This window comes from Bactrocera dorsalis, chromosome 3 (genome assembly GCF_023373825.1).
Source record: "Bactrocera dorsalis isolate Fly_Bdor chromosome 3, ASM2337382v1, whole genome shotgun sequence".
NCBI classification, from domain to species: Eukaryota; Metazoa; Arthropoda; class Insecta; order Diptera; family Tephritidae; genus Bactrocera; species Bactrocera dorsalis.
The window spans coordinates 42,782,909-42,798,776 of NC_064305.1; the positions used below are offsets into that span (position 1 = coordinate 42,782,909).

At 37.3% G+C, this 15,868-nt stretch overlaps 1 long non-coding RNA gene across 1 annotated transcript; it reads left to right on the forward strand.

The window, feature by feature from the left end:
- The first annotated feature begins 3,090 nt into the window (after positions 1-3,090).
- LOC125777207 (uncharacterized) lies at positions 3,091-7,595 on the forward strand. Its single transcript, XR_007422162.1, has 2 exons — positions 3,091-6,771; positions 6,848-7,595. It is a non-coding gene; the product is annotated as an uncharacterized LOC125777207 (long non-coding RNA).
- The last annotated feature ends 8,273 nt before the right edge of the window (positions 7,596-15,868 follow it).

Sequence of the window (15,868 nt, forward strand, 5' to 3'; positions counted from 1 at the left end):
AGGAGCATGCATCAGCTTGTTTGAAAAATATGGTTGGACGAAAGCATGCCCAACGATTGGAATTTAAGTGTGCTATGCCCAATCCATAAAAAAGGAGGGAAAAGGAGGTGTGAAAGATTAAAGCCCACCGCCAACAAACTGATTGGACCTTATCAGTGTGGCTTTAGACCTGGCAAATCAACAACCGACCAGATATTCACCATGCGCCAAATCTTGGAAAAGACCCGTGAAAGAAGAATCGACACACACCACCTCTTCGTCGATTTTAAAGCTGCTTTCGACAGCACGAAAAGGAGCTGCCTTTATGCCGCGATGCTCCGTCAAAATCTGGAAGGACCTCTCCGAGCCGTTCGATACCAAAGGAGGTTTCCCTATCGAATCCCTATCGTGCGATTTCTTCAGTCTGCTGCTGTAGAAAATTATTCGGGCTGCAGAACTTAATCGAGCAGGTACAATCTTTTATAAGAGTATAAAGCTGCTGGCGTATGCCGATGATATTTATATCATTGGCCTCAACACCCGCGCCGTTAGTTCTGTTTTCTCCAGACTGAATAAGGAAGCAAAAGATATGGGTCTGGCACTGAACGAGGGCAAGACGAAATATCTCCGTCTATTTAGGAACCAGTATTAACACCACCAACAATGTCGGCCTGGAAATCCAATGCAGGATTACTCTTGCCAACAGGTGCTATGTCGGACTGAGTATGCAATTGAAAAGTAATCCCTATTCTGACAATTTTCAACTTCGTTTAACAATAATAACAAAAGTAAAATATCTTCCATTTTCACAACAACACATCTTAGCAACTTATAAAGAAAAAAGCTTTTTATTTCAGACACAAAATACTAAATTCTTGATTAATTTCAAATTTTGACAAATTAGAAATACGTATGTTGAATTTGTCAAGTGCACAGAGCAGGGGTGATAATATATTGATTGTTTAGGCTTATGCTACTTACATATACTATCCGGCAGGGATGTTTACCAATAGATAACTATTTGGGTTGTTATGGTTTGTTGTAGTGATAGTGCCTTCTTATTGTTCTAAAATAAGGTACATATAATTTACATAATAAGGAATACATTCCTTAACTCCTGCGTAGGCTGCTCTGATGGTTTTTACCGATGCCACATTAAAGAGTCTAATTTCTTTTTCACTCTTGAGACATTTTTGCCCATTAGTGTCCCATTTGTATTGACCGTTCGAAGAATATTTGCGCGCGTCATATCATTCGGTTTTGCAATTAAGAAGGCATTGGTTCGGAGACGCTGTATCGTGTTTGAATTCTTCTTATTCTTTTTTCTCTGCATCCAACGCTGAACCGTCAGCAAGTCTTTCTCTGTTATTAATTTCGCTCCGTCATCTTTATCAACTTATCTTGGTATTCACCTAGATAGAAGACTTACGTGGAAAAAACATATATTTAGTAAAATAACTTGCATGAAGATAAGAGCTGCAAATTTAAATTGGCTATTAAATAAAAACTCCAAACTTAGCCTAGACAACAAAGTGCTTTTATATAATGCGGTCATAAAGCCAATTTGGATGTATGGCATTCAACTGTGGGGTACGACCTGTGCAACTAATATAGACATAATACAAAGGTTCCAATCAAAAATGCTTAGATCAATCACGTGTTCACCATGGTACATGCGTAATGAAAATATCCATAAAGACCTTGGTATTTCTATAGTAAGGAAAGAAGTAGAAGACAGCAGAATTAAATATATATCTAAACTCCGTGATCACCCAAACCCTTTGGCTAATGCTTTGGTACATTCCTGTGATCAAACACGCCTTAAAAGAAGAGATATGCCCGCGTACTGAGGAGCAATGTATCACCAAAACAGCTCAATCACTTGCTTGAGCGTGTCTAGTTTTTAAATAGGTTTAAGATTTTATTACTTATTGTTAGGCTTTCAAAACAAAAAGCAGATTCAATAAATAAAAAGATATTGAAACAAAAAAAAAAATCTTTAGGATTGTTTCCTCTTCCCTCGCTAGTCAGGTACCCTACCGTTTTCACATTGCCATTTAGGTGTTATCTTAACAACCTTTGCCTGGCTTGACGCCTTACGACTTCATTCACCTCAACATATGGGCTAATTTCTACTAGCACCCCCACATTATTTCGTTTGCTTAGTCTTCCCTTTAGTGTGTTCCATTTTTTTCTCCATTAATCAGTTTTACCAGCTCATTGTGTGCAGGGAAGCGAGCCGAAGTAGACAGTAACGGGTGTACCCTCAGGAACGACGCTTATAATGCAGTTCCCTGGAGTCTGTCCCTTGCTTTCCGGTCCCGGAATACGCAGACGAACCGGCGCTTGTATGTAGCAATACAATGCTTCTTGACCAATGCCCGAAATGGCAGGATACTGATTTACATCTTGGCTAATACTTCGGAAGAGCAGCTTTACACCACTCTTTCCACACCATCAGTAAGAAACAGTTGATGGTGTTTGGTGGGTCGTGTTCACAGGCGCATTTAACATAGTGAATAGACGCTGGCATGGAAACCGATCATTATGAGTCCGTCGCACCTGGATTTTTGGTATTACCCACCGTGCCCATGCATGACGGGGCACAATCATTTTTGATAGGCGATATCGACTCACCTCTGTTGCAGGGGTTTCATCGGCTTAGCTAGCTTTTATACCGCATCCTCCGCTTCTCGTCGAGGGCATAGGGCCACGTCTGCGTGACGTAGGTGGTCGTCTAACGGCGTGTCTGGAGTACGGAGATAAACTATTCATCAATGACCTGGGAACCGTAATGTAGTTGTACTATAGGGTTGGTGGGGTAGACAATAATAATGGATGATTGCACAATCTCCTAGCTTTAGTGTCTGTTCTGGACCCTTCCATCTGCACCTTTTATGAAGGTACTTTATATACGCTCTCTTCCATCGGCAACTGAAATCATGATGTAGAATTTTGATTCTTTCCTATCGATTTAATATGAGTAGCGACTCCACGGCTGGCTCAGATATTGCCAGAATGGGTGCTCCTTTGGGAAACTCCCCTGTCAGAGGGATCTTGCGAGAGGGTTGTGAGTGGTCGTGAATTGAGAACGGCTTCAATTCGAACAAACAGTGTGGTAAACTGTTCATTAGGGTGCTTCAAAGAAGTTTTTTCAACTCTTACCCCCTTAAATGTTAGTGATCGACAAAAAAAGATTCTCCGTCAAGCCAGGCGCTGTAGCTTAACTCTAAGGGGTCGCTTTTTTTAGTTTCCTATTCATTTAACAAAGGAATTTTCGTTTTTTTATTCAAACTAAAATTTCACCAATTAATTTTCGTTTCTCATAAATTTTTCTTTTTTTTATTATTATTTTACATTGTACCTAGTATATAAAAATAAAATACTAACAACAATTCTGGTCTAAATAATTAGGAGAGATACTTAAAAGCTAAATGTTAAGAAATACAATTGCTGCTATTGTTGCCTTGGTAAGTCGGAATGCTTCTTGCGTTTCAACCGGATTTCTCGCCCAGCAGTTTCGATAAGTCTGTAGGGTTCCTCATTAACGTGCTGTCTAAGCCTCAGTTCGTCAGACTTTGTTAATTTCGACATTTCATTTACCACTAAATTCACGCCTAGATCAAGGAGCATTAACTAAAGTCCTTAGTACCTTACTTTAAAAGCGCTGAATGCTGACAATACAGCCTTGACTTGAGCAACACCATAGTTGGGCTCCGTAGGCCCAAACTGGCTTTAGGACTTGATTGTATAATAACAGTTGGTTTTGTATTGATAGCTTGGATTTCCTGCCAAGTAGGTGGTAAAGTTTGCCAAATATCATATCAAGCTCGCTCCTTTTTTTTTGACATGCTCTTTCTAGCGTAGCTTAGCATCTAAGGTGATACCTAGGTACTTAGCATTGTTATGGTGTGGTATAAGAATGTTATTTATATAAATTGGACAATATGCCGGCTTTTTCAAGGTAAAGTCGACATGAATTGATTTGGTGTCGTTTAATTTAATGCGCCACTTAGATGCCCACTTAGTAATTGCGTTGACTGCTGTCTGCACTCGTCGACTAGATACTGAAGTTGACTCTCCAGCTGCTAACAAAGCTGTGTCATCCGCAAATGTCGCTGTTATATAACTAGAATCAGATGGGGTCACTAGTAAAAAGCAAATAAAGCATTGGCTCCAACATGCTTCCCTGGGCAACACCGGCCTCTATCGGTTCTTCTATCTTTTAAGTACAAAGCAATTATTTCACAAAATTGTTTGAGTAGCATGTATTTCAATTTGAGCAGTAGACCCGTATGCCAAACTTTGTGAAAAGCCTGAGACTCGTCCAAAAAGGCCGCCGTACAAACGTAATTTTCAACGAAATTAACGAATCGGTGTAGGTACCTGGTCAATTGTTAGGTGGTGGTCACGGAAGCCAAATTGATGTGTTGGTATTAGGTTTTTATGAGCCATTATTGGTTTGACTCTATTTATATTTTTTTTGACATGCTCTTTCTAGCGTAGCTTAGCATCTAAGGTGATACCTAGGTACTTAGCATTGTTGTGGTGTGGTATAAGAATGTTATTTATATAAATTGGACAATATGCCGGCTTTTTCAAGGTAAAGTCGACATGAATTGATTTGGTGTCGTTTAATTTAATGCGCCACTTAGATGCCCACTTAGTAATTGCGTTGACTGCTGTCTGCACTCGTCGACTAGATACTGAAGTTGACTCTCCAGCTGCTAACAAAGCTGTGTCATCCGCAAATGTCGCTGTTATATAACTAGAATCAGATGGGGTCACTAGTAAAAAGCAAATAAAGCATTGGCTCCAACATGCTTCCCTGGGCAACACCGGCCTCTATCGGTTCTTCTATCTTTTAAGTACAAAGCAATTATTTCACAAAATTGTTTGAGTAGCATGTATTTCAATTTGAGCAGTAGACCCGTATGCCAAACTTTGTGAAAAGCCTGAGACTCGTCCAAAAAGGCCGCCGTACAAACGTAATTTTCAACGAAATTAACGAATCGGTGTACCTGGTCAATTGTTAGGTGGTGGTCACGGAAGCCAAATTGATGTGTTGGTATTAGGTTTTTATGAGCCATTATTGGTTTGACTCTATTTATGAGTACATTCCCAAAGATTTTAGATAAGGCTGGCAGCAGCGAAATCGGTCTATATGATGTAAAAGTGTGTACTGGCTTACCCGGCTTGGGAATCATTATGACTTCAGATACTTTCCAAAGCGATGGGACGTATCTTAGGCATAAAGCACTGTTTATAATGTTTACAAGTTTTTCTATACAATTCTTTGGTAAATTGCGTAATATTTCTCCAGTTATTAAATTGTACCCATGCACAGTGGATCCGTCAGAGGTCAAAAATCAAAAAAATCAACCACACATGATTGAAACAAAATGTAAACCAATTGTCTCTTAAATGTCCAATCTTCTTTAAGCCATACCGCATTTTTCTGAAAACCTAACAGGACTTTCTAAAAATAGCATTGAAAGCGTGAACACGTGTTCATTTTCGCAACGCAGCTGCGCGCAGAGTGATTTTGTCAAATTAAAATCGAACTTCAAAGAGATCAAATGTTTGCTAGAGTGCTCGGAAATAGATTATTTAAAATGCATTTTGAAGTTGAAGGTATTAACTTTAAATCGAGATGTTAATAATTAACATCCTTGTAAAGTATTTTATGAAAAACTAATTTTATCGATAGTATCTATTTTGTGAACGTCTTTTTTATGTTTAGTTCATGTTTTAGTTGTGTTTCAAGAAAATCCAGAAATTGGTTTGTATGTCATTGTGTTTGTCTTACTTTTAAGGTTTTAATGTGTTAAACTTATCTGCAGAAATGTGCAGATATTAGAGATGAGCGATATTGCTATTTTTAAATCACTGTGATTTTATATTGCTATTGCGATCGCAACTAAGCCGACGTTCAAACGGAGACCTTTTGTTGTTGTTGTTGTAGCGGCAAATTCTGCCGATTTGACAATGTTTGGGCGAATACAAGTCCGGGTCCCGTCCAGTTACGTACACCCGACTGTGGGAACGACTGAACCTTTTGTCGTTATTGGCAGCAAATTCTCTTTTGGTTCCTGTAACTCGAGTCAAGTTTTTACGCCTTTCTTTTCACTACATTTTCGCAAATGTTGGAGCGATTTGGCTACCTGACTTCGGCTTATTGCATAGTTCATTTATATGTTGGTATGATGGTTTCACACATTTCTTAGAAGGAATTACCATTAGTGTGGTTGATAATTTGTTTGTTTAGAATACCCGCTTTTAATATTTTCCAGACCAAATAATTAAGGCGAGTTTCCTAACCTTTGGGAAAATATTAAAAACCCGTAACTTTTTTATTCCATCATTTTTTCTGAAATTAATTAGTTACAATTCTTGTTTTCATCACAACAAGCTTTCAAATTTGGTTTTAACAATAAGTAAAATTAAAAATTTTATTAAAACAAATTAAAATATTCCATTTTGATTATATTTCATCTACCACTTCAAACATCACACTTCACTTCTTTTCCTTGATACATTTCCTGCAGTTTCGAACTGCGATCGCAATTCACAGGTTCGATCGCAATCGCAGTTCATAGAAGCGAACTGCTATTTATAAAATGTGATCGCAGTTGCGATTTGCGATTTTTCAATCACAGTGAAAAAATCACCGGTAGTGAAATATCGCTCATCACTAGCAGATGTCTGTATAATCGTAAAAATACTAAGGTCGTTTAAGTTGTCCTTTTGTCTATTGTGCTGTGTTGGTCTGCCTTCGTCTTTTGTAGCTGTGTATATTTTTGCAAAACTGTTAATAAATAAATATCTAAATTTTGTTTATGTTTCCTTTGAATAATTTTTGATGTAGGTTCTTCCCATAAGTGTGTGTTTACACGCCTGTATATTTTTAATATATGGTACACAGAACACGGAACCAAAGCAGAAAAACTGACGAAATTGATTTCAGTTGTGCAAGAGAATATTCAAAACAACGGCTACATTACAGAGCTGAGCGATCTGTCGAAAAAAGTTGAGAACATCTGTAAAACAATTTCAACTTTTTGGAAGAATTATAAACGGAAAAAATCTTCAGTTCTTCAATACCAATCTGGTTGGCTGAATAAAGAGCAATCGATTTTGTTAAAACGCACGCAGTGTAAATCGCAGCAGATGGAGGAAAGTACTCATCGTGGCCGTCCTCAACTGGATTTTGCTGACTCTTCAACGAGAACTAATCGCGTTAGTGTCGATTGGAGAGCTTTCGGAGGAAGCTGCAGAGTCCAATAACAAGGAAATAAAGAAATGTAGACTTCAGCACAGTCGGAAAGTGTAACGTACTTTAACAAACACAGATGTCATTAATGCACTATTGTTGCGCTCAGATCCCTTTATAACAGGACAGAGACAACTTCCAAAAAAAGACAAGTCAACTTTGTTGACATCTGTTTATGAATTACTAGATGATTCTATATAATTTTTGTTTCCTTCATTTTTCTTTTATTGTTTTTTTATATTGGATTTTTGATGATATGTATGTATATGTAAAACAACATTTTTCTAAAAATATAACTGCAATGTAGATAAAATAAAATAATTTCAATTTTATTAAAAAAAAATTATTAAGTTTGTTTCGATCATTCCCATGGGAATTTTTTTATTATTTTTGGAAAGAATTTCAACCCGCTATGTCAAGAAAAGTATTTTTGGCCGCTGTTCCATACAAGCGGATCCACTGTGCCATGTGCTTTTTTGAGTCTTGTGTTCCCGATAAGATTTTTAATTTCTTTAATAGTAGCAGGAGAAATGCTGATGTGTGGATCCATCTAACTATTTTCACAGTTTATATCATACCCATCGTTAGGCGTAAATGTGTTTCTCAAATGACTTGCAAATACGGCAGCTTTCTGTTCATTCGTTTTAGCCCATGCAGTTTCGTTTAGTTTTAATGGTGCTACATGTTTTATTTGTTTATTAATATTTCTTACAGCTTTCCAGAGTGAATAGTCGGTGGATTTATTAGCTGAGAGTTTAGCCACATACGTTTTGAATGAAAATTTTTTAAACTCTTTAATTTGTGCTCTTAGGTTTGCTGTACATTTATTAAGCTCAGTTTTGAGAGCAGAGGACCTAGTTTGTGAAATCTTCAACCTCACAGATCAACTCAATACCTGTAGATATGTGTTTAAGCTTTGGGTCGACTTTATTCAATATATTTTTAAATTTATACCAATTAGTGTGTTTATTACATAACTTTGGCTTGGCGGCCGAAATAATTGGCTTTTCATACAGAGTTAGTAGCACTGGAGAATGGTCAGAGCTTAGGTCTGAGCAATCTTTTATACATAAATTGAGTTTCGGTATTTTATTGATTATAAAGAAGTCCAGAAAGTTTGGCAATTTCTGACTATCTGTAGGCCAATAAGTGGGTCTTCCTGTAGAAACAAAATTGCATCCAACTGCTTGTATAGCTTTGAGAAGTTCTCGACCTTTGGTTGTAGTCAAGCGCGATCCCTAATGAGTGTGTTTTGCGCGATCCCTAATAAAGTCGCCACCAATGATGTACCTTCCGTCATAATTTTTTAATAAATTCATATACGTTTCTATTTTGATATTATGTCTAGGTGGACTATACAAAGCAATAAGATACAATGGGTGATTGTGCAATTTAACTGAAATTGTTGTAGCATGAATTTCTTCCGTCTTAATCGGATCTTCCTCGCAGTGTTCAATATTGCTTTTGATAATTATAGTGCTCCCTCCTCGTGCTGAGTTTGCCGGGTGTGGTGTGTGATATAATTCATAAATTTTAAATGATTGGTTTGTAAAATGAGTTTCAGATAATAGACATACATATATCAATATTTCTGTCGTGTAGAATAACTATTAGCGTTCCATAGCATTATTCTCAAAGAGTCACTGTTCATCAATAAATTGTAGATGGTACTCATGAGCATTGAGCCGTTAATTAAATTAATTAAAGGACTTAAATAGTTTCTCTTGCTCATTTAGTTTATCCAAGATTTGGGATAACGGACTACTTTTTTTAATTGTATTTGTATGGCCTTGTTTAGCTATTTGCGCAAATGAAACTTTAGAACCGGAAGGAAGAGATTTTACTTCTCCTGTGTTCACAACGGGTTTGTTCGTCGGAGCATTGGGATTCTCCTCATCTGAATTATCATTCTTTTTATCTCTAAGTTTTGGCAGTTCATTTGCGACGACACAACCACGGTAGCTTGCAGGATGAGAATCGCCGCAGTTATAACATTTAGCAGGGTCCTTTTCAGCTTTTCTGAATTCAATAGTAGGATGTTTGCCTCCACATTTCACACACCTCGATGGCTTTCCACAGAAGTTTTTTGTATGTCCAAAAGCTTGACAGTTTTTGCACTGTGGAATTAATTTTGTTACCTTAATAGGCTCAACTTTGACAACGGTACTATGAATGGTTATGAACTGATGAATTTTCTTAATGTCTTCCGTAGCATCAAATACTACTAAAAACATATCTAGCGGTTCTTTAGTCTTCCATTTAAGCTTATTAATTGTATTTATGACCTTAAAACCTTGAGATTTTAGATCATTTAAAATGGAATGTGTATCGCATGAGTGTATCGCATGAGTGGTGTTAATTTTTTATCATTACTTTTATTGGCCTATTATGTTTACTCTCGTAGCTAAACCAAGGTATACATATTTTCATTAGATAAGTATTTTGTTATTGTGTGATAATTGTTTGCATCGAAGACATTAAGTTTGTAGGCGTCGTTGCTCAAAAGCTTTATTAAGAGTTGTTATTTATTAGATCTGTAATATTAGAACGTAATTTATTAAAATCCTTTACGTCGTTTATTATAAAAGGAGGTGGGCGGTGGGTTTTAGTATCATTGTTGGCCGCCTGCTCTTTATTTTTATTTTTCGAAGGTCTGACAATTGTTGGAGAAGTATCAGCTTTGCGTTTTTTTGAAGAGAGCTTCTTTTTGAGTATCCACTCAGTTCCTTTAGCTAGCTCCTCTTCATCGGTTTCGTATATTTGATCTACATTCATACTAGAAGGTTTTGCTTCAACACTAACATGCTTTTTTTTACTAGATTCGATTTCTCTTTTTAATGCTATGTTATCTTTATGTAACTGATTGCACATCGCTTCCAAAGTTCTAAGCCTCTCATTTATAAGTGAGTTAGCTTTTTCTAATTTTCTTATTTTATTTACTCTAAATGAGCTGAGGCTGTTTCTCGGCGTCACCTCATGAAGAGGTTCAGCCATTCTGATTTAATATACGTGTAAAAGAAACAGCTGATGTGCACTTTTTTCCCCCGCGAAAATTTATTATTTAAGGGTTTATATGATTTGTTATTGTTTAAAAAAGCAAACTTCGATTAAAAATGTGATTTGATTTGAATGAGTTTTACCAATTGCTACTATTAATCGATGTGAAACGTGTTGACAACATCAATGCCTCCCACGGCCCACACACCCACGAACTACCACAGATTGGTTTATTTGCAAATTGTGACAATTGCGTAGCACACTTGTTGACCGCACTCAATGATAGTAAACTCTACTCAAAAATAACCATCACATATTCAGAAATTTATTTATTATTAATTATTTCAAAGTTTAAAAATTCCAGCGACAAAGTGTGATTATCTCAATTAGAGGATTAAATATAGTGATTCAAAATTTGGAATTTTTTCTATAAAAATAAAAAAAAGTTTCTGAGAATAATAAGTTGCTGCCATGATCTTCGTTCGTAATTTTTGCTTATTCATAGTGCAGATCTTGCACATGCCATTGCATTTTTTTATTTGGGGGCTTAAGACGGGGAATATAGAACTCTTGATGTACTATATGCTGCATTTGGCGATGTTCAGTGTGAAGCATAAATAGATGGATATAACTGAGGAGTAGTGTGGCAAGTCTGGAGTCTCTCGAGTATACTCGTAATTAGAAGGAGGCGTTCGTTATACGTTATGACATGTAGGAGACTACTATGAGGCCAGGGGACGATGAAAATTACTCAAGAATGTCGGTATCATCCAATGTTGTGTGAAAGAAGTAAATTTTTCAAATTTCTGTGGCAATTATATTGCGTTAGGGCTAAGAATCAGGAAACTCGGTTAACCATCGAGGTCTAGGGGGTGGTGGCAAGTTGAGCGGATAGTATTCTCTTGTTGTTCAAAATTGAACATGTTCGTTGCTACCAAAGGACGGACAACAACATTATATTTAAACCCGTTATATATTTCACAAATGTTAAATAAGTTAAGAAAAATCTTATTATACTATTGATACAGTCCAAATAAATTAGATAAGGCAGAGGCAATACAAAACATACATAAATAAACACATCTTAACATATAAAAATCACGTGTCACGTTGTTTGTTTGCGATGGACTCCTAAACTACTGAACCGATTTTAATGAAATTTTTAACAATGTGTGCAGTTTGGTCCAACTTGAAAGATAGGATAGTTTATAACTCTCCTTATAGTCACATTATTTATTTATTGCAAATTATTTGTTTATTATTAGCAAAGAGCTATCCATCAGTTGGTGGCGCTAACAGCGGTATTGAGTCAGAGAACGTATATTTACAGAGAAGGTTCACGATAACAAAAATTTAGGGATATTTCAATTTTGGGATATTTACTGTTTTGGATAAGCGTGTTTCACCACAGAAAATTATTAGCGTGTTTCACCACTTAACATCAGGGGCATGAAAATAGCAGAATTGAGCATTTTCAGTGTTAAATGAGAACAATAATGATAATTCCAATGTTAAGGAATGTACGCTTACAGATTCCCTTTTTTACTATGCGCAAACGATGCTGCATATAATTTATATATGTATGTACATACATACATACATATGTATGTATGTATATTTTCTATATATTTTATATCAAAGCACACAAGCATGTTTATACGTACAAATTGAACTATTTCATGATGAATTCCTTAAAATCTTTGGAAATATATAATAAAGTCATACATGCATACCTATGTATGTATGTAAATCTTTAATTAATGTACATAGGCTTGATAAGATATATATCAGAGATCTGCAACGGATACACAATTTCCGTGCACACTCGAACACTTACCCGAAACCGGCTTGTATTGCTTTCTTTGAACGAGCAGAAGGATTGCTTGTTAGCGACTGTGCGCAGACGAACGTGTTGATCACAACACTCGAGTGTCGTTCATACGTGTTTGTTTGGGTTCGGGTGTTTTGCGGATCAATATATTCGAGTGTCCGAGTTTAGGCTCGAGTGTGCAAAGCATTTTTTGTTTATGTGTAATCGTCAGTACAGTTGATTAATTTGCTTTGTGAGTGTTAAGAATGTTATATGATACGTATTACATGATATTTATTGAAACTAATGGCCGAAAAAAGAAGATTTTATTGGTTGCAAAATTGCGAATGGCAGTTACAGCTTGTCTGGTCTTATGTTATGGTTATGCAAATATATTTTTAATTTTAAAATGCGTCATTCCTTTGATACATGCATACATATAGTTTAAATGCTGTATTTCAATAATATTGACTGTTAAAGTGTATACAACAATAATAATTTCTCATATTTTTGCTCAGAAAAATTTGATACATTTCTTCTACACCCGTGTTCTGTCCGAGTATCCGTGGCAATAGTTGAACACATTTCGGGTTAGCTGCGGGTGTCGAGTGTGGACACTCGCTTGTGATCGTTTTGAAGAGAGTATGATCAAACAGACTCGAACACTCAGAAAGCAGCTGCCGGGTGTGCCACTCGATCGAACCCATTGCTGCCGAGTGTGGTGCTCGCTCGTGCTCGATTTTTAATGAGGGTGATCGAACAGGCTCGAACATACCCAATGCAGCTCTCTGATATATATGTATGTACATACATATTTATTTACAGGTCAGGTCTTTAAAAGTTTTGATAACATGTTAAAAGACCAAGCGGTCGCACATATTCACGTACATATGTAATTATGTGTGTATGTAAACAAAAAGAAACATACGCATAATGTTTGTAAATTTGTCTACCCACAACTTTGTATGTAAATGTGTACAATTATTGCTTCATGCGAAATCTTCGTTTCACGGGCAACCAATGGCTGAAGCTTAAGTTTTTTCAAAGAGTCAATGTGTCGAAACTCAAAGAGTCACGCCCGGAACACATTGAGCGGGGCAGACTGCAAGCGACATCTGTCAAATATTAAAATATACACGTTCATATGGACACAGTTATGTAGTTGTGCAGCTGTCTAAATAACTGTGTCCTTAAGAATGTGTATATTTCAATATCAGATTCAGATGGCGCTTGCAGTCTGTCGCGTTCTATGTGTTCAGCACATCAATCTGTCGAAGCACTGACGCGACGAGACGCGAAAGAAACTAACAAACGATCGCCGATTGTTACCGCTTCCCTTGCCGCTGTAACAGCTTTGTGTTCCAACGTGCGTAAATATGTATGCATATGTATGAGCTTGCATACATATCGACGCAGATTTTTGCAAGTCACGGAAAAATATTGTTACAAAAGTAATATTAAGTTGTATTTGTATTACTATAAGCATCCCTGATTATGAACAATAGCTGTAGGTATATGGAATAGCATTTGTCTTGTTGTAGACATCTGGCGCCACGGCTGTCTGCTTGTCGAAACAATAGACATCTGGCGCCGCACTGTCTGCTTGTCTAGTTAAACAATTGCTGAGTCTGGCGCCGCGACTGTTTGCTTGCGTCTGGCGCCGTATAGCATTATGTTCTGGTAATTTCCAGACGCAATATTCTAGAAGGACACGTCGGCATCAGCGAGAAGTGCGTGGCTATATAAGCCGTGTCAGCGCCAACGTAATCAATCAGTGCTAAGAGTAAACTGCTATAGTGTAGACGAGTTGTGAAATAAAGAGTTGTTGAATTAAATTAAACAGTGTTGATTTTATTTGTCAATCCAGAGATACGAACCTAACAAAGTAAACTAGCAAGAGTAAATTCGTAACAATTGGTGTCAGAAGTGGGATTGTCAAATAATCCAAATTCAAGATGGTTAAATTCGGAGAATTGAGAATTCAGCAATTGAAAAAGGAACTGGAGGAGCGTAAATTGCCGATAAGCGGGCAAAAGGCGGATCTGCAGGCACGATTACGTGAAGCAATGGAAGCGGATGGAATTAATGTGGACGAGTTCGAATTTGATGGGCCAGAAACTTCTACAAAGGTAGAAGAAAAAGTAGAAGAACATCGAACATCATCAAGTGCAGACATGAACATGCTGTTAGTGGCTTTTAAGCAAATAATAGCTGAAAATATATCACAAATAACAGAAAATGCAGTGCAAACAGAAAATCGTCTGGCACAGCAAATAACGCAAATAGCTGAAAATACATCACAGTTAGAGTCTCGCCTTACACAACAAATGACTGAAAATAATACGCAGTTAGAAAAGCGTTTGGCACAACAGATTACAGAAAATAATACACAAGTGCAAGAGAAATTTTCAAAATTTGAAGACGAATTAAGCACTTTAAAAAATGACGAAGAAAATTTAAAATCAGAAGTTCTTCAGTTAAGTAATCGTGTGCGAGAACTGCAACTACATGGCCCTGCACCATCAACAAATAATCAAAGATTGAAGGCACCCACATTCGATGGAAGTATTCCATTTCAAATTTTCAAACTTCAGTTTGAAAAGACAGCAATGGCCAATAACTGGAATGCAGCGGACAAAGTGGCGTCCTTGTTTGTATCATTGAAAGGGCCTGCGGCAGAAATCCTTCAGACTATTCCAGACTGTGAACGGGACAACTATGAGGCATTGACGAGTGCGATAGAAAGACGATATGGTAGTGAGCACCGGAAACAAATATACCAGATCGAACTGCAAAATAGGGGTCAGAAAATGAACGAGTCATTGCAAGAGTTCGCAACTGAAATAGAACGACTGGCTCATTTGGCAAATGCAGATGCACCTGTGGATTACATTGAGAGGGTAAAAATTCAATGTTTCATAAATGGAATTCGTGATGTGGACACCAAACGCGCCACATATGCATTGCCAAAAAGAACGTTTGCTGAAACGGTTTCGCACGCCCTCACACAGGAAACAGCTTCCCTACTAAGTAAACCAGCACACAAAGTACAAAGGGTTGAAATGGAACAACCGGCGCTGATGGAAGAAATATTGAAGACTCTGAAGACAATTGCTGCACAGCGAGTAAATACAACAGGAAGATGTTTCAACTGTGGAAAAGCGGGTCACTTTGCCCGAAATTGCAATATAAAGGTAAACCCATCAAAACGGAAACAACCAACAGAACATCGAAAAGGGATTCACCACAAAAATGCGGATGCATTATCATGTCGCCCTTGTCCACTGGAATGTAAACATTGCTCCAAATCAGAAGGAAAAGAAGGTATAATCGACGTGCGATTACTGAATATAGAACCTGAAGATGATTGGACTCCTCATCGCATTAGAATCAATCAGCTGAAGGACCCTGATCTTACAAAGCTGGTAATGGCCAAAGAAAATGGGGTACGACCACCAAAGGAACAAATAAGTAACGAGAGTCCAACGGCAAAAGCATATTGGGCCCAATGGAACAGCATAAACCTCGTTAATGGATATCTTCATCGTACCTGGGAAAGCGAAGATGGCAAACAGTCTCGTCTGCTGATCATAGTACCGAAGTCCATGATCCCGAAAGTATTGAAAGAATATCACAATGGACCTAGTGGAGGGTACCTTGGAATTACAAAAACTATAGAGAAGATTAAACAACGGTTCTACTGGATCGGTTGTCGAGATTCCATAGCAGAATGGATAAGTAATTGCGTAGAGTGCATGGCAGCTAAAGGTCCTAAAGCCAAAAGTCGCGGTAGGCTACAACAGTACAAC